Source organism: Tenrec ecaudatus, chromosome 17 (genome assembly GCF_050624435.1).
Source record: "Tenrec ecaudatus isolate mTenEca1 chromosome 17, mTenEca1.hap1, whole genome shotgun sequence".
Classification (NCBI taxonomy): domain Eukaryota; kingdom Metazoa; phylum Chordata; class Mammalia; order Afrosoricida; family Tenrecidae; genus Tenrec; species Tenrec ecaudatus.
In genome coordinates this window covers 9,639,632-9,657,468 of record NC_134546.1, presented here as the reverse complement: position 1 = coordinate 9,657,468, position 17,837 = coordinate 9,639,632, and the positions used below count along the sequence as shown (strand labels likewise).

The following is a 17,837-nucleotide window of genomic DNA, read 5'->3' as shown; positions in this document are numbered from 1 at the left end:
AAATGCTTATAAAATCGTAAGAAAAATGTTTGAACAGGCAGCTTTATTGCCTAGAAAGAAAATATTGTATTTATGCTGAAGTATTTATGGGGAATTATACAGATGCCTGCCTTTGCAATTAAACAAAGAAGATTGATGAATTGATGAATGGTAGAAGGGCAGATAGATAGATCAGTATATGATAAAACAATCATAAAATGATAATTGTAGAATACAGGTGGTGTACAAACACTCTTTCATCTTTGTTGTATGTTTTAAAATTTCTATACTAAGATGTTGGATAAGATGTATATATGTTACTTTGGAGCCAATATTTATACTTAAACTTTAGAAGAAAAGGTGGTGTTTTGGAAGTGGTTCTTGGCTGTGCAAGATATATATATATGTGTGTGTGTGTGTGTGTTTTATAACTAAACTGTTTTATAACTAAAAGACTTGTTAAACACTTTGATTTCAAAACAGCTTACTTAGTGATTCTTTCTAGTAATTGACCATATATAGTCAATAAGACAAATGAAAGTATTTAAAATAATGGATTTTTTTTTTAATTAAGGAAATTTGCAGGGGGGGGGGGAAGCCCTTAGCAACACCTAAAATGCTGGATAATATATTAAAAATATTTGTGTAAAGCATGGTTGAACTGGCAGGAAGCTAAGAGAAACAATCAGAAGTTGAAATGACAAAGGTGCTTGATTCCACAAGAATAAGCAAACTAGAAATTTGCCTTAAGGTCATCTGCTGACGCCTGGCAGAGAGGCCCTTTGTTTATAAAAGCTGTATGCTCAGAGGTGGGAGACAAAGCCGAGGGCTCAGGCTGAGAGGGAGTATGGATCAGAGCTCACCACAGGAATCTGGCACCCTTGGAGGGCACCGGGCTCGCTGAACAAGCTGCAAGGAAGGAAGGTCTGAGATGTGAGAAAAAACTGTGGACAGAAAATAGTCACCCAAAAAAGTTACAAACTTATTGCAATCTAGACAAGAATTGATTGTATAAAATATTAAAAATAGCATCTAATTCGAAGGACTTAAAAATTAAGAGAAAATCGAATCATGAACCACAGCAAGATATACATTAGAAGGGGAGTGAAGAGAGTTAGGGTTTTATAACCCACCCACTCTTGCCAACTTTATTTCGACTCACAGTAATGCTGCAGGGAAGAACAGAACTTCCCATGGGGCTCTAAGGCTGAGAGCCTTTCTGGAAGCAGACTGACATCTCTTCTCCGTCGAGAGGCTGGTAGGTTTACACCACTCACTTACAGGGTAGCAGGGGAGCACTTAACAACTGCCTTGCCAGGTCTCCTTAAATCATGAAAATATTTTTATATTGTCCAAGAAGGTGATAAACATACAACTTTGTTCTAGATTTTAGGAAGTAAAATACACATGGTAGGCTTTCTAGGGCACATTACTAAAGGAATTAGAAATATAGAGTACATAGTTTGCAAACAAGTAAAAGAAAATGTTCAATGAAGAAAAGAAAAGTAACAGAAAAGAGATAAGAACTGGAGAAGGGATACAGTAGAAGGTGAATATGAAAAAAACAAACAAACCCTTGAAAAAGTAAATATACAATGAGGTAGTATAAATGAATCCAAAACAGTCAATAATCATCTTCTATGTAAGTGGGCTAAATCTTTCACTTGCTAAGATTGTTAGGGCAGATTTGTATTGAAGTACAACTAAGTCTTGTTTATAATGAACATTTAAAACATAGTATATTTAGAAGCTAAAGAATAGAAAGGAATTTTGTCTGAAAGAGGTACTCCAAAGGAAAATGTATTAGGGGGCTTCAAAAAGGCTAGAAACTTTTTAAACCTCCTTTTATCATTACAGTAATATTATACAAATAATCTTGAAAGTAAGATCACTAGGGGAGATCAGTAGAGATAAAATATAATTTACTAGGAATATACAGCTATATTAAATGATGTAGCCCAGTGTCAAACTACATCAAATGAAAATTGACAAATCCATCATAGTGAAAAGATTTTTAACTCTTTGTTTATGGTAATCAATAGATTACACAAATACAATATTGGTAAGTAAATACAGTATTTGAATAACACATTCAAAATGTGTGAGATAAGTGGATATGCATAGTGTATAATATCCAGTAATTATAAACTATATGTTCATCATAAACCTTCTTGAATTAATCATATTCTATTGGTTCCCAAACTTTCTGGCCTACCACCCCCTTTTCAGAAACCAAACCAAACCAAAAAAAACCCCCTACTCAGTACCCCCTTGTTAATGAAAAATGTTCATACTAGAACCCGTAATTGAGGATTAAATGTAGGTCTCTGCTCTTGCAGCTTCCCAGTAGGTTCCAGCACCCCCAGGGGGCAGGTAGTACAACCCACTTTGGGAAACTTTGCTCTCTAGACTAGAACATCTCTAAAAGTTTCAAGTAATGAGTTTGATTTCTTCAACTATGAATTACAACTTTAGGTTCTACATTACCAAGCACTGTTAGAGCCAGGAATATAGAAAGGGCAAAGCAGTACACCACCAACCCCTGCTCCCCCACCCCCAAAAGTGTAGAGTTGTAGAACTGGCATCCCAGTAAAGAAAGCAATGCACGAGTTAGGAAGTATAATAAACAGTAAATCAGGTAGAAAAGTGTACCACGAAGGAGAACAAAGCAGGGTCAGGGCCTAGAGAGGCTTCGGTGGCAAGGTGAGTGAAGTGCAGTTTAAAACAAGGTGGTCACGGCCGTCTTGACGTTGTTGGGGATCCACTCCACGAAGTAGCTGCTGCTGTTCTTGTTCTGCACGTTGAGCACCTGCTAGCCCACCTCCTTCATGGACATGCGGCCCGGAAGTCGGCCGTGGCGCGGGTCGCAGGCAGCCATCAGGTTCTTGGCGTCGAACATCTGCTGGGTGAGCCCGGGCGCGGTACTGCTGGCCGCCCCGGCTGGTCAGCGGCGCGAAGCCCGGCATGAAGAAGTGCAGGGGTGGGAAGGGCACCGTGTTGACGGCCAGCTTGCACAGGTGTCAAGATGTCAGCCATCTCTGAGCACTTCACCACCATGTCCCCGCGCAAGGCCTTCCTGCACCGGACACGGGCGAGGGCAGGGACGAGATGGAGTTCCTAAACGAGCTTTATATATCCCAGCAAGGAGGCTATTTGACTGGAAGCGAGTAAGTAAAAGACAGAATGATGCGACATGGGTCGGGAGGCATCAGGTGGCTAGATCAGGGAGGGATTTCACAGCCGTTTGTAAGGGAGTTGGATTTCCCGTCTTGGATACTAGGGAGAGTCCCTGGATGATCTTGGGAAGAGGCATGGCAGGATCAGTGGGATGGTGTGTTGAGAATAGTCTGGAGGAGGTCAGAGGCAAGGAAACCGGTTGGGAGGCCATGGCAATAATCGGATCAAAAATTATAGCTGTTTTAGAGAAATTTGGCAGCAAAAGGGATGAGTACAGATTGATTGGATTTTGGACCTAGTTAGGAAGTTTTGCTGACAAGGGTTGTTGTTATAAAGAGATGTACGTCAAAAATGTCTTCAAGAATTTTCACCTGTACAATTAGGAAAATGGAGTTGACATTGACAGGACTTTATAGATTTCAGATACACTAGCTATGTGAGAAGAAAAATCAGGTGTATGGTTTTGAAAATGTCCAATTTGAGTGAGGAACAGGGAGAAGAATTCTGGATAGTTATAAAAGGAAATACATAGTTTTAAATGCTGCTTATATTAGAAAATAGAATAAAAATGAATAGGCCAGGAAATTTATAAATGTCGTTAAAGTCAGAAAAAGTAGAAGGAAAGCAATAATAAACATCAGAGATTAATATACCAAAGCAAAAATACAAAAAGGACTAATTGACATGACTAAGAGGACTTGATGCAAAGGGCTTAAGTGGAGAGCAAATGCTTTGAAAATGATTAGGGCAAAGAATGTACAGATGTGCTTTATACAATTGATATATGTACATGTATGGATTGTGATAAGAGTTGTATGAGCCCCTAATAAAAAGTTTTAAAAAATAAAAATAGAAAAAGAATTCAATATTATAGAGGTGGATCTAATAGATTCTCTGGATTTTTAAAAATTTAAATAAAAGAAATGGTATTAACAATTATATGGTAACAAACTTGGAAAATTTAGGTTAAATAGAAAATTACTTAGGAAAACAAAAATGGCCATAGCTGACTAAAGAAGAAATGGAAGACTTGAATAGCCCTAGACTAGCGTCTTTAAAGAGTTTAAGGTACTATTTAATATTTTTTCCCCACAAAGTAAACTTTGTCCTAGTTGTTTTGAACAAGTGAAGTTCTATAACATTTCAAGAAATAGTTAATTCTATATTCCTATTTTTCTGTTTAACTAGGCCTGTTTATTTTGTTAGACCAGTATAATGCTGCTACTAAAACCATATAAGAACAGTACAAGAATAGAAATGACAGGCTGCACTAATACATGAACATGGATGCAATAGTTCCAGGTTAACTATGAATACACAATTCAGTTTATATAAAACTATGGAAGGTACAGAAAGCCTATATATCACAACTAAGTTAGTTTTTATGCAGGAATTTAAAGTTGCTTCAACATTAAAATTATATTAAATATGTACAACATTAAGAGTCTAAAGAATTACTTTTACAAACTGAGAAAAGGAATTCTTAAATTTGATTAAAGATATCTTTAAAAAATAAAATATATAACCTAAAACACACCAGACCCAGTGGGAAAATGTTAAGATGTGTTTTAGAAAGCAAGATAAAACTAAGGATGGAAATTATCACAATTTATATTCAACATTGTACTAGAGGACCTAGGTAAAACAATTAGAAGCATAACAAATGGACTGAAATACAACTATTATTGTTTACAGATATGATGACATAAAATGCAAACAATTATGAAAATGAATAAGAAATGTAACAAGGTTGCTAAATATTAAGATCTAGATGTTAAATTGAGGGGCCCTGCTGGCAGAGTGGTTGAGCATTGGGCTGTGATCCATAAAGTCAGTGGTTCGAAACCACCAGCCGCTCAATGGAAGAAAGCTGGGACTTCCAGCCCTGGTAAAGAGTGACAGTGTCAGAAACCCACGGCAGCAGTCTTACCCTGTGCTATAGAGTCACTCACTGAGTCACCATCAACTTGAAGACAGTGAATGTGTTTGCTTGTTGTTTTACTATGTTAAATTCATTTGTACTTCTAATTTACCAACATTTAGAAAATGCGATTTTATTTCATTTTTGTGTGAAAATATACATACTTGAGTAATTAATTTTTCCATATATCATTTTTGTTTAAGGGGTGAAGTGAGGGTATGCTTTTTACTTGTTTTCCCATGTGAGTAGCAAGCTGTCCCAGACTAATGCTCATTCATTTGCAAAAACAGCTCCTTCACATATATTTCACTATATGAGCAGGGCCTGTCTAGAGCTCCTTATTCTCATCTACTAGTCAACTTATCTATGACTGCATGAGTACCGTACTGTGATCATAACTAAGGCTTTAAAATAGAAAGCTGTACTTAGTATGCCACATTCTTTTGCTTGGTTTTTCTTCTCAGCAGTCTCAGCTATTTTTAAACCTTTGCTCTTTCATAGAATTTTTTAGAATAACCTTGTCATATATCATAAAAATCTCAAAAAAAACCCAACTAAAATAAATAAATAAAAATCTCATTGGGATTGTAAATGGAACTGCATTGAGTCTCTGAATTAGTTTTTACTGACTTTTTGACTACCTTAATCTTTTTATTTTCTTAGTCACAGTTATATCTTTTTTATTTAAATTTAAATAAATATTTTATTAGATTTTCCCTATGTACTTTCATACTATAGAAAATACTATTTTAAATTATATTTTCTCATTACAAGTTTTCCAGTTTTGCTTTTTCTCCCTTCAAAGCTCCAGTTCTTTTGTTTTTTATATCAAGCACATTTATACATAGTTGCCACAATGAATTTCCAAATATTATCAGCTATTCTTTTTTCCCTTCCCTCCCCCACTCTCCCACCCTCATGGACTCCTAATAAATTATAATTGTTTTCGTATCTTACACCACCCGCTACCTCCTTTTGTCCGTGTTATTGTTCATCCCCCTGTGGGGGGGGGAGTTATATGTCATTGTAGTCAGTTCCCCATTTATCCCTTTCTTCCCAGTGCCTTCCCCCAATAATCACGGTATATTGCCACTCCCACTGCTGTTTCTGAGGGGTTTATTTGTGCTGGATTCCATTGGTCGTGAGCTCATATCTGTTCCAGTGTACATGCTCCAGTCTAGCCGGATTTGTGTGGTAGAACTGGGCTTCTACCTTGATAGTGGGGGCAAGGAAGCATCAAAGAACTAGATGAATATTGTGTTTCATCAGTGCTGTCCTGCACCCTGGCTGTCTCACTCTTTCCTTGTGATGCTTCAGGGAGGGAATGCCGACTATCCACAAATAGGTTTTGGGTCTCCACTCCTACCTCCATCATTTGTATCGATGTATTTGTTTGTTTGGGATCTTCTGATGCCTGATCCTTATCACATCTACACCTCATGATCACACAGGCTGGTGTGGTTCTTCCATATGGGCTTTGTTGCTTCCCTGCTAGATACTTCCCTACTAGCTTCAAGCCATTAAGATCCCAGATGCTATATCTTTTAATAGCAAGGCACCATCAACTTTCTTCACCACATTTGCTTATGCACCCATTTTGTCTTCAGCAATCATGTCAGGAAGGTGAGCATCACAGAATGACAGGTTCTTGCATTGAGGGAGTACTTGAGTAGAGACCCAATGCCCATCTGCTATCTTACTGCTTAACGTTTAAATATATGTACACAGACCTATATTCCTATCATTTTATGTTAATAGATTTACATATACACATGCCTAAATTTATGCCTCGATAAATATCTTTTGCCTCTTAGTTCCTTTCTCTATTTCTTTTTACTTTCCACCTGTCCCACTATCATGTCCAACCTTTATTTGACTCTCAGTACTTTCTCTCTGCTACATTGCACTTGATCCAACCCCATCAGGCACCCCAAGCCCTCCTTGCCATCGGTTTTAGATATCTTACTGTTCCCTGTCCTTGAGTTTGTTGGCTACCTCCTCCCGTTCTCCCAATCCTCCTCTCCCACCTCCCGCCAGAGCTAACAACCCTGTTATTTTATCCTCATGCTGTATGGATAGTCATGAGAAAAAGAAATAAAAAAGATTAAAAGAGGGAAAACAACACACACACACACACACACCACACACCACACACCACCCCCCCCCCCAACCCTATAAGTAGTTCCAGGTCTGTCTGCTGATCCTTCTGAATGTTTTCCAATCTGGTATAGTGAAGTGCCACTCCCTGCCCACCAATTCCAAGGTCTATTTTGGGGATTCCTTGCATATTTCATTGTTTTGCTCCCCTTGTTCTGCTGTGCTCCCTTTGTGTTTTGCTGCGGTGTGGGGGGATGGGGGGGTGGGCGCGGGGGGTGCTCAGAGCAGGCATAGTTCCCACATTATCTTTAGTACTGTCCCCTGAAGCTCTGCGGGTCAGTGAGGGGACATCCTGTCTCATGGTGGAGCCAGCCCCACCGTCCTCTCTTGCATTGGCGGCTCCATTTGGCTGCTCCGAGCAGAATGTCATCCTCCCCTTGGAGGCTTGGTGGGCCAGGTTGCGGTTCTCTCTGTCTCTCTCTCTTTCTCCCTCTCTCCCTCTTAGTTTGCGCCTGTGTGGTCTGGGCAGACCCACCACTCTCCCCTGGTTGTTTCTTCAGTGCCGTCCTCTGAAATGTATTCTTCTGAGGATGCGGTCCACATAGCCAACAGGACTGGGCCTGGCTCCGCAGACCTTTCTGTTAGTTTCCTGCTTCGTGCCAGTATGTTGTCCTTGTGGCTCTGCGTTCCAGGTTGCAAAGCTCAAGTTTTATCTTTGGCAAAATGATAGTAGTTTTCTTTGAAGGCATTTCCTTTAGCCATCTCTATGTGCCTTAGCAGTAATCTTTCCCAGGACCTGGGAGGTTCTCGAGGAGCACTGTTGGCATAATTGTTATTAATTGGGCTATTACCCACATGGTCCAAAGTTCAAAAGCACCAGCTGCTCCATGGGAGAAACATGAAGCGTTTATTTCTGTAAAGAGTTAGTCTCAGAAACCCACAGGGTCAGTTCTACCCTGTCCTGTAAGGTTACTATGAGTTGGCATCAACTCAGTGGCAGTGACTTTGAAATTTGGAGGAGGTTCTTGAGATGCAGTCAATTAATATGACCCTTCTAGCCATACTTCCTTTTGTGATGTATATAATTCCTTAGGTGGTATATATAATTCTGAACTCTATGTCTGTAACTATAATCCCATTCTGGAGGGAATTCTCTGCTATGCCACATGGAGCCACACTGATGGCAGCCACAGCCCTGGAGATGTGTCCACTGCCATTGGAACCACAGGATTTTCCACCCACTGGCCTGTGATCTTCCTGCATTCAGTATCGTTGCATATGCTGCATGAGTTTGAAGAGGAATTCATGAGCTAATATCAGACTTATGGACTCATATTGAACTTACAGACTTGATCTGGACTTGACTGGGATGTTTTCTCAATACACAATTGCTCATTGATATAAAGCTCTCTTAAGCACATATGGATGTCTCTGGCTTGGTTTCTGTAGTCTACCCGGACAACACATCGAGCATATTTACTGCAAAAGACCTCTTTAATGTTCTCAAAAGCCATTTTGATGACCAAGGTACAACTAAACCAAGCAGTGGTCTGTATCATTGCCTCATGTTGCATGGGAAAGCTGGACAATGAAAAAAGAAAACATGGAAAGGATTGATGCTTTCATATTGTCGTGCTGGTAGAGAATACTGACAACACATGGACTTCCAGAAGAAATAAAAGGAGAATGCGCCTTGTCAGGAAAGATGATAAGATTCCAGCTTGCTTACTTTGACCCATCATCGGGAAAAACCTGTCTCTAGAAAAGGCCATCGCTATGGTAATGTGGAGGGTTAGTAAAATGGAAAGCCCTCCATGAGATGACTGACGCATCACCACACGGTCCTCTCACACACACAGAGTCATGAGTGTAGTGCAGGATTGGACAGTTTCTCTTTCTCTTATACTACTACTGCCAGTCAGGGCCTACTTAACGGCACTAACGACTCCAGGTACAAAGGGGATTGAAAAAGTTCATGGAAATATTCCTATTTTCCCATGAACTTTTTATGTTATATCCTGAGACCAAATTTCCTTAAGTGGATTACCCAATTTGCAATCATTCGTGTTTTTAAGTTCTTGGTTGTCGTTGCTGTTGTAACTTGACCTTAATCAGTAAGTGCTTCAAGTCATCTTCATTTCTGGCAGAGATGGTTGCGGCGTCTGCATATCACAGACGGATAATGAGTCTTCCTCCAATCCTGATGCCGAATTCTTCTTCAGAAGTTTGGCTTCTCGGATCATTTGCTCAGTATACAGACTGAAATAGTTTCTTAAAGCCTTGAATTTTAAGTATATGAAGTTGGCTACCTTGCTGCTTTAAATATTCTTTCTTTGACTTTTCATTGTTATGGATTGAATAAGTCCCAAAATATGTGTCCACTTGGCTGGGCTGATTCCCAGTGGGTGGGCAGTTATGTAGCACTGCAACCTTCCCCATGATGTCCAATCAGTATAAGCAGATTAGGGGAGTAGGCAACATCCTTATTCAGGTCAGAGACTTGATTGAACGCAAGGACAACTGGCCTGGAGTGTTGTGGCCCGCATCACCTTTATCAAGCAAGAGATAAACAGAGCGAGAAGCAAGCACAGAAGACCTCCTACCGCCAAGAAAGTGGAGCGGAAGTGGAGCACATGCTTTGGACTCCGGCCAACATATTCTGAAAGGAGACAAGGATCTTCCCCAAGAACGAAGAGAGAGAGGAAGGTTTCCCTCAGAGCCGGCGCTCTGAATTTGGCCATCCTAAGCGTTCAGAAAATGAACTTATGTTGGTTCAAGTCACCCGCCTGTGGTAGTTCTGTTGTAGCAGCACTAGATAACTTAGATAAAGGTGGTGCTTGCCTACACTAACTGTGTATGTGGGGTATTTGTATTTATGTGTGACTTATGTGATCTGTGCTTGTTAAAGCTAAGAGCTTTATAAACATGGTCACGTTTAATCCTCACATTCCAATGTGTAAGGCTATCTTATCCTTGTTTTACAGATGAGGAAACTGAGACTTAGAGAGATTAAGTAATTTGTTCTACAGCACACACACTATGTGGCAGAACCAGAATCGCAACTTGTGTTCATCTGGCCTCACACCCCATGTTCTTCACCATCACACCACTGTAGAAGGAGCCCCGGCGGCAGATCTAGCATTTCTCTTTGCTCGAGGTCTTTGACAAAGCGTTCTGAAAACTGACCAGGATGAGCATCATCTACATGCAAGAGCCTCCTACAAACAGGAAGGTTTTGTTGGAAACTACAGCTGGAGATACTGACAGACTTGTGGGCAAAAGCACCGAAAGCTTGCAGAAATACTATTCAGCTTTATTTGGAAGCTCATGACAACGCCCATTTTCTCAGAGCACTGCCTGGTTTTATAGTCCAAGGGGGAGACCCAAGCACAGGAACCGGTGGAGATGCTATCTGTGGGGCCCCATTAACAGATGAATTTCACTCTCAGTTGCATTTTAATCATGAGGACTGGATGCCACGGCAAATGGCAGCCAATTTTGTTTTGATTTTGTTTGTTTGTTATCACACTGGGTCGAGCAGATAAACTTAACAAAAAGCACAGCATCTTCGGCAGGGTGACGGGCACACAGACTATATAACATGATGCGACTGACAGAAGTAGACATTGATGATGAAGAAAGACCACGTCATCCACACAAAATTAAAAAGTGACATCATTCCAAGGGAAATGAAACAGCCAAAGAAAGAGAAAATGTAGGAGGAAGTAAAGAAATAAAAACCCCAAGGCACACAAACGTTCTTACTTTACTCTCATGGGGAACAAGAAGAGGAGGAAGTAATTGGAGTTAGTCAGAGTGTGAAGGGAAAAAGCAGACGTAGTCCTGACCTGCTTAAGGATGATCCCCACCCCAGTTCTGCCCCGCTGTTGGAAGGGACCTCCATGCGGCAGGAGATTCAGAGGGAGATGGAGACGATGCAGATAGAGTCGATGACTATATGGATGGTGATGAGAAGAACCTGATGAAAGAAAGAATCGGGGAAAAAACAAAAAACAAAACGTAAGGACCCCAGTGCAAATGCTACACGGAGGAGTGGAGGAGAAATCGGTGAGTCGCAGTGAAGAGCTCCGTAAAGCGGCGAGACAAACGAAGCCAGAACTCTTAGCAGCAAAACAAAGAAAAGTAGAAAACGCAGCCAAGCCAGCCGAGGACAGACATGAAGAGGAAGAAGCTGCTCCAGATGGGGCTGTCACAGAACACAGAAAAGAAGAGTCAAAAAGACGAAGCTTTGAGGAAACAACAGACAAAAAAGGAAACTTCCCGGGATGAGCAGACTTTACTCTGCTAAACCGGTTTCAGTCTGAACTCACTCAAGCCTTCGCTGAAACCCCTGAAAGTGGGACTTCTGGAACACAAGTAGAAGACGACGAAGGACGGGCATCACACGGATTTCAGTTGGAGGGGAGAAGCAGAAGAGTGAAAGATGCAAGCGTGCGAGACTCAGACACACCTGACATGGATGGTCCTCGAGCCCAAGCTCCCGAGAGGAGGAAGAAAGAAGACGAAGTGCGAGCAATGGCGATTAGAATGAGCTGGAAATGTGCCTGCAATAAGCGGCCTTCAAGGCCCTGTTGTTCCCAACAGAGCATCACTTTGGGGTGTGAAATATTTTTTTAACTTGTCTAGCTTGAGAAAAAAATATGTTATCTTTGTTTGTAAATTGCGGCACTGCGTTAGCAAATGCCTTTGGTTGCTGGCTGGTGCTCATTTTTTCCCTAACTGACCTTTTCTATTACTAAGTCTGAAATGAAATCACCTTGCTTCCAAAGGACGTGTTAACCATTTCCAGGCTGTGCAAGCCTTTTGGTGTCTTTTAACCATAAAATACGTGAAGGCGTCCTTTTCAGCTTTTGTAAGCTCTTCAGAAAAAGAGAATTTCGGACTACCCTCACCTCGTCAGCATTCTGCTACCATAGTGCTAACTTAAGTATAATTTTTTAAACTATTTAATATTTTTTAAAAGATTATAGGCTTGGAAACCAATTCAGACTCTGTCCTGAAGAGTCTCCGAGTCAGAATCAACTCAACAACTGTGGGTTTGGTTTTGGTTGCCTTTGAGGTGATAGCCCTGCTGTTGAGAAAACTTATTTTACTAAGAATGCTTCCTTTTAACATAATTTTTTTTTAAAAAACTCTCAAAATTAGTAGGAGAGGCCTGTTTTTTTTGGGGGGGGGAGGGGGAAATCACAGAGCAGATGAGAATTCCTTGTACTTTCAAGGTTCGTCGGGATCCTTTTGACCCTGGGTTCTATGGCCCTATGTTTCTCAGGCTTCTTCAAGTAGAAAATCCTTAAGTAGTTCCATCGACTTCCCTTTTTCTGTTTCGTGGGTTCTGATTTCTTCAATTCAAAGTGAGCATCCATGGTGGCATATCAGTGACAAACCAAGAAGAATGGCTATATAGTGTAGTCTCAAATAATGTACAGCAGGGTTACTCTGACATCGTTAAAATATTTGTCATCACATCGGGCTTCACAATCCAACTCATAGCAACTGGACAGGGCAGAGTAGCCCCCCCACTCCCCCAACGTGAGTTTCCAAGACTGAATCTTGCTGTGTCTACATAGTCCTTACGTAGTGCTAGGATAACAGACTGCTGACGGGGAGTGGTCCTCCAGTTCCTTTACTGAAGAGGTTTACATACTTGTGGCCTGTGGGTTCTAGCCTAACCTTTTGGTCACAGTATTGCCCAAAGTGGGTAATACTGCCCCAGGAGGGGTGAGGGGCTGCTAGACTGACCAGCGGTTGGGAGCCTGCACAAGCAGACACCTACACTTTATCCTGCATTCTGGGCAATAGTACAAAAGTTTTTCATGGCCAAGGGGGCACCAAGTAATTTTTTTTTCCTGAAAAAGTGAGAGTAGGCCAAATCAATTTGAGTATCTAGGAAGCTATTGAGTGCTTTACCCACTGTGCCACCTGGGCTCCTTGGCACAACCATTTGTGTCATTCAGATGAGCTTCCTGAATCCCTCTAGTAGGATGTGACCATTGATTAGAATGTAGCTATTGGAGAGCTCTCTGAAGTCAGCACCCTAGCTGCATCAACTCACGTCACCAGATCAGCCATGAGGTGCTGACTTCAAATGTGTGCTAGCTGGCTATTAAAAATACTTAAATACTTGCAGAGACTCTAAGGAAATACTCCCCTCACCAATCTCCCCTCCCCCCTCCCCCCTTCCTTGCTGTTCAAGACACTGCATGCCTTGAGACCTTTACTTTGACTACAAATGCTAAGGCTGATAATACAAAAAAGAGTCAGCAAACTAGAACCTCCCTCCTGTTTTTGAGAAGGGAGCGTCATGGGACCACAGCCAAGCCTTTTGTTTGTGCCGTGTTTATGACTGCTTTAGTGCCACAGTGGCAAAGCTGAATAGTTCTGATATGGCCCCACGAGCCAAAAAATGTTTATTATCTGGCCCTTCACAGAGAAAGTTGCTGACCCTTGATATAAATTGATGACAAGAGATACCTATAGTTGTTTGGAACATGCAACCTGAATGCAGAAGAAAAGGGGAGAAACACAGACAAGTCCCATTTGTGTCAATTACTTTGAACAAGGGTTGTTCTTTTCTTTGTAAATGGACTTCATGGCACAAAAAGTTGGGAGTTCCAATACTCTATAATACTAATAATATGGGAATGAGGGAATTTTGGCACACTGAACATAATAGAGATGACACACGACCTAGGTGTGTCCTCACAGTGGTGGATTTGGCCCACGGCTGAGAACACTAAGCTCCTGTGCGTCAGTAGGCAGTGGAAGATGGTGACAGGTTATAAAGAGCTTCCAGCAGTGTTGAAGAAATGCCAAAAAGACCTTTCTGCCTACCAGGCTCTGGATGCTTATTTGAATAGCAGTAATCCTCAAAGTTAAGACATAGCTACCCTCTTTCTGAAATAAATTATTTTTATTTAGAGGTTATTATAGATTTATATACAGTTGTAAGAAATAATAGAAGGCGCGCATAACACCCATTACCTAGTTTCCCCATTGGTAACTCTTGCAAGACTGTACAAGATCACTTGGTCAGGGTACTGGGTTAGGACAGGCAAGATACAGAGTTCCCATCATCTTGAAGATCCTTCCTGTTTCCCTCTGAATAGCCACACCCACCACCTCCTGCTCTCTTCCCTCCTTAGCCAACAGCAGCCATTCATCTAGTTCCTTTTTTTCTTTCATTTCAAGAACACTATGTAAATGAAATCATATGTATTTACCCTTGACTTTTCCCCATGCAACCTACTTCTCGAAAGACCTCCAGTTAAGGGGAAGAATGACTGAAAATGCTTTGAGGACCCTGGGGCGGGGAGTGTCTTTGGTGGTATGCACGGAATGGGCCACATTGACCCTGGTTTCTGGGTACATCCTGGGGATGCAGGCCGGGTGCCATGGAAATATGGGACACTGAATCCTGGATCTTCAAGGTGCACAGTATGCTACAGAGGCTGCATCAGTGAGATCCCATGCGGAAATTCCACTGGGTCAACTGGACTCTACCCTATGCACACTTGTAACCTGAGAACTTAAGTTGGAAAATACATAGTGTCTGAGGAATCGGCAAAGCTGCACCAAGATTGTTGAGCTGTTGGTAGACGGACAAGCATGATCTTGCTACATCGATGCCCTAGAGTTTTATGAAGATATTTATTATCCTGGCAAACCTGTGAGTGACATTCTCAATGATTGTCATTGTAAATTTTCCTGACAATTATCCCCCATTGTTTGTGTAACTATAGTCCAGCCACGAAAGGATTGATTCTGTACTGGTGAATAATTCAATTACGGTGATATGGAGTTAGTCTACATGGGCCCAATATCCTTCTCTCAATTCCAGGGGCTAATCAGAAATACTATTAACAGAAGATTGTGATGCCCCGGGGGAATGATTGATTGGACTCTCTACCACAAATTAACAAGGAGGTTTTGAAAGGGAACCAAAGGAAGATAAACAAAAAAACATAGATGCAGGAATGGGTTTAGGGCTTACACTAAATGCTAGCCCCAACTTAGAACAAGGTCTTAAATCATGGCCGTGCTTTATACTCGCCCTCAGGAAGGGACCATAGAAGATAATGGGTGCTATAGCACAATGTGGCAAAGAAATTAGATGGTGCCCAGCTATCAGATAAATAGCCTATGGGGTCTTAAAGGCTTATATCCAAACAAGCACCCATCTAAGAGAGATGACAACTAAGTCCACATGGCAGAAGCATACTATCATCAGTCACCAAAGGAAGAGCACACCATCATCAGTCACCAGAGGCTTGTAAATCATATAATCTGAAGTCGAAGGAGGGATTAGTATCAGAGCCTAAATTATGAGACCCCCGTATGCAGAAGGTTATGGATGACAGTGGAAACCCAAGATTCATTTGTGGGAACTACATAGGAAATAAGCCTCTGATGAATTCCCTCTATCCACAACGAGGGATGGGAGGAAAGTAGTTACTAGAGAGAGTGCATTGGAGAGATGAATATAGAAGATCGAAGGCATAAATCTGACTTGAACAGTTAACCACCTCTGATGCACACTGGATCTGATCTGGTTTTCAATGTTTTCTGTATTTTTATATTTATTTGATTGTTTTTTCATATTAGTGTGTGTCTCAGGGGTCTTATATCATTGGGGTCGGGTCACCATTTTGAAGTTGTGTTACAGGTTTTTCTGTTTTTCAGTATATGAAATCCAGGATTGATGAGCCTATAGGGACAGCAAGTGGAATAAGAGGTTGGGGTGGGGCCAGGTAAAAGGAAGATGATGTCAAGGAGTCCAGGAAGAAAAAGAATGTTCGTATAAACAAGAAGCCATCTAGCTCAGATGCAACAAAGCCTACATGGAAGAATCACATCAGCCTGTGTGACCATGAGGTGGCGCAGGGATCAGGTATCAGGTATCAAAGAACAGAAAATCATATCATTGTAAATGAGGGTGAGTGCAGAGTGGAGACCCAAAGCTCATCTGTAGGCAACTGGAAACTCTCTTACAGAAGGGTCATGGGGAGGAGACGAGCCATTCAGGGTGCAGGGTAGCAACAATGAAACATACAACTTTCTTCTAGTTCTTAAATGCTTCCTCCCCACCCCCACTATCATGATCCCAATTCTACCTTACAAATCCGGCTAGACCAGAGGATGTACACTGGTACAGATAGGAACTGGAAACACAGGAAATCCAGGACAGATGATCCCTTCAGGACCAGTGTGGTAAGAGTAGCGAGAGTGGGAGGGTAGAGGGAAGGTGGGGTAGAAAGGGAACCAATCACAAGGATCTACATATAATCTCCTCCCTGTGGATGTACAACAGAAAGGTGGGTGAAGGGAGATGTTGGACAATGTAAGATATGACAAAATAACAATGATCTACAAATTATCAAGGGTTAATAAGGGAGGGGGAAAAATGAGCTGATATCAAGGGCTCAGTAGAATGATGATGGTAATGTACAAATGTGCTTGACATAATGGATGTATATATGGATTGTGATAAGAATTATACAAACCCCCAATAAAATGATTAAAAAAATGTTTGGAATTGATTGTGGTACCAAGGGTACAATTCTGCTTGATGTGATTGAACTGTATGTAGAATGATAAGATATGTGTATTAACTCCCAATTAATAATGAATTGTAAGAAATAATAATGACTGAATCAAATGAATCTTGGCATTTTAAATACAATTAGTACCTTTAAAGAATAATTCTTCTGAATGTGAATGTCAAACATTGAAATTTTTCCAATTTGACATTTTTACCCCTTTTGCCACTAATTGACTTCTTGCAAAATGTAAAATTAATATGACTATGTTTTAAATATTTAAACAGATTGAATAATTTGTTTTATTAAATTGTCCAAATTTATGTGAAAAAAAATTTACCATTTTGGTAAATCAGATGTCCAGTTTTACTCTGCCCGACAGGATTGCTATTAGTCAAATAGACTGGATGGTGGTGACTTTGGTATGTCACTGTATTTGAGGTGAGGTTTTTTTTTTTTTAATCATTTTATTGGGGACTCATACAACTCCTGTCACCATCCATCCATACATCCATTGTGTGTCAAGCACATTTGTACATTTGTTGCCCTCGTCATTCTTGAAACATTTGCTTTCTACTTGAGCCCTTGGTATCAGCACTTCACATTTTCCCTCCCCCTCCCACTCCCGCCTCCCTCATGAACCCTTCATAATTTATAAGTTATTATTATTTTGTCATATATTACACTGTCTGATGTCTCCCTTCACCTACTTTTCTGTTGTCCACCCCCCAGGGAGGAGGTTATATGTATATCCTTGTAATTGGTTCCCCCTTTCTACCCCACCTTACCTCTACCCTCCCACTATCGCACTCTCACCACTGGTCCTGAAGGGATCATCTGTCCTGGATTTCCTGTGTTTCCAGTTCCTATCTGTACCAGTGTACATCCTTTGGTCTAGCTAGATTTATAAGGTAGAATTAGGATCATGATAGTGGGGGGTGGGTTGGGGGAGGAAGCATTTAAGAACTAGAGGAAAGTTGTATGTTTTATTGCTGCTACACTGCACCCTGACTGGCTCATCTCTTCTTTGAAACCCTTCTGTAAGGGGATGTCTACATGTCTACAGATGGGTTTTGGGTCCCCAATCTGCTCTCCCTCATTCACAA

At 41.1% G+C, this 17,837-nt stretch overlaps 1 protein-coding gene and 1 pseudogene across 2 annotated transcripts in view; both read left to right on the top strand.

Annotated features, from left to right (window-relative positions):
- WDPCP (WD repeat containing planar cell polarity effector) overlaps window positions 1–17,837 on the top strand; it is a 392,539-nt gene that overhangs the window by 204,534 nt on the left and 170,168 nt on the right. The window lies entirely within an intron of this gene.
- LOC142430962 (spliceosome-associated protein CWC27 homolog pseudogene) lies at window positions 10,365–11,812 on the top strand (annotated as a pseudogene).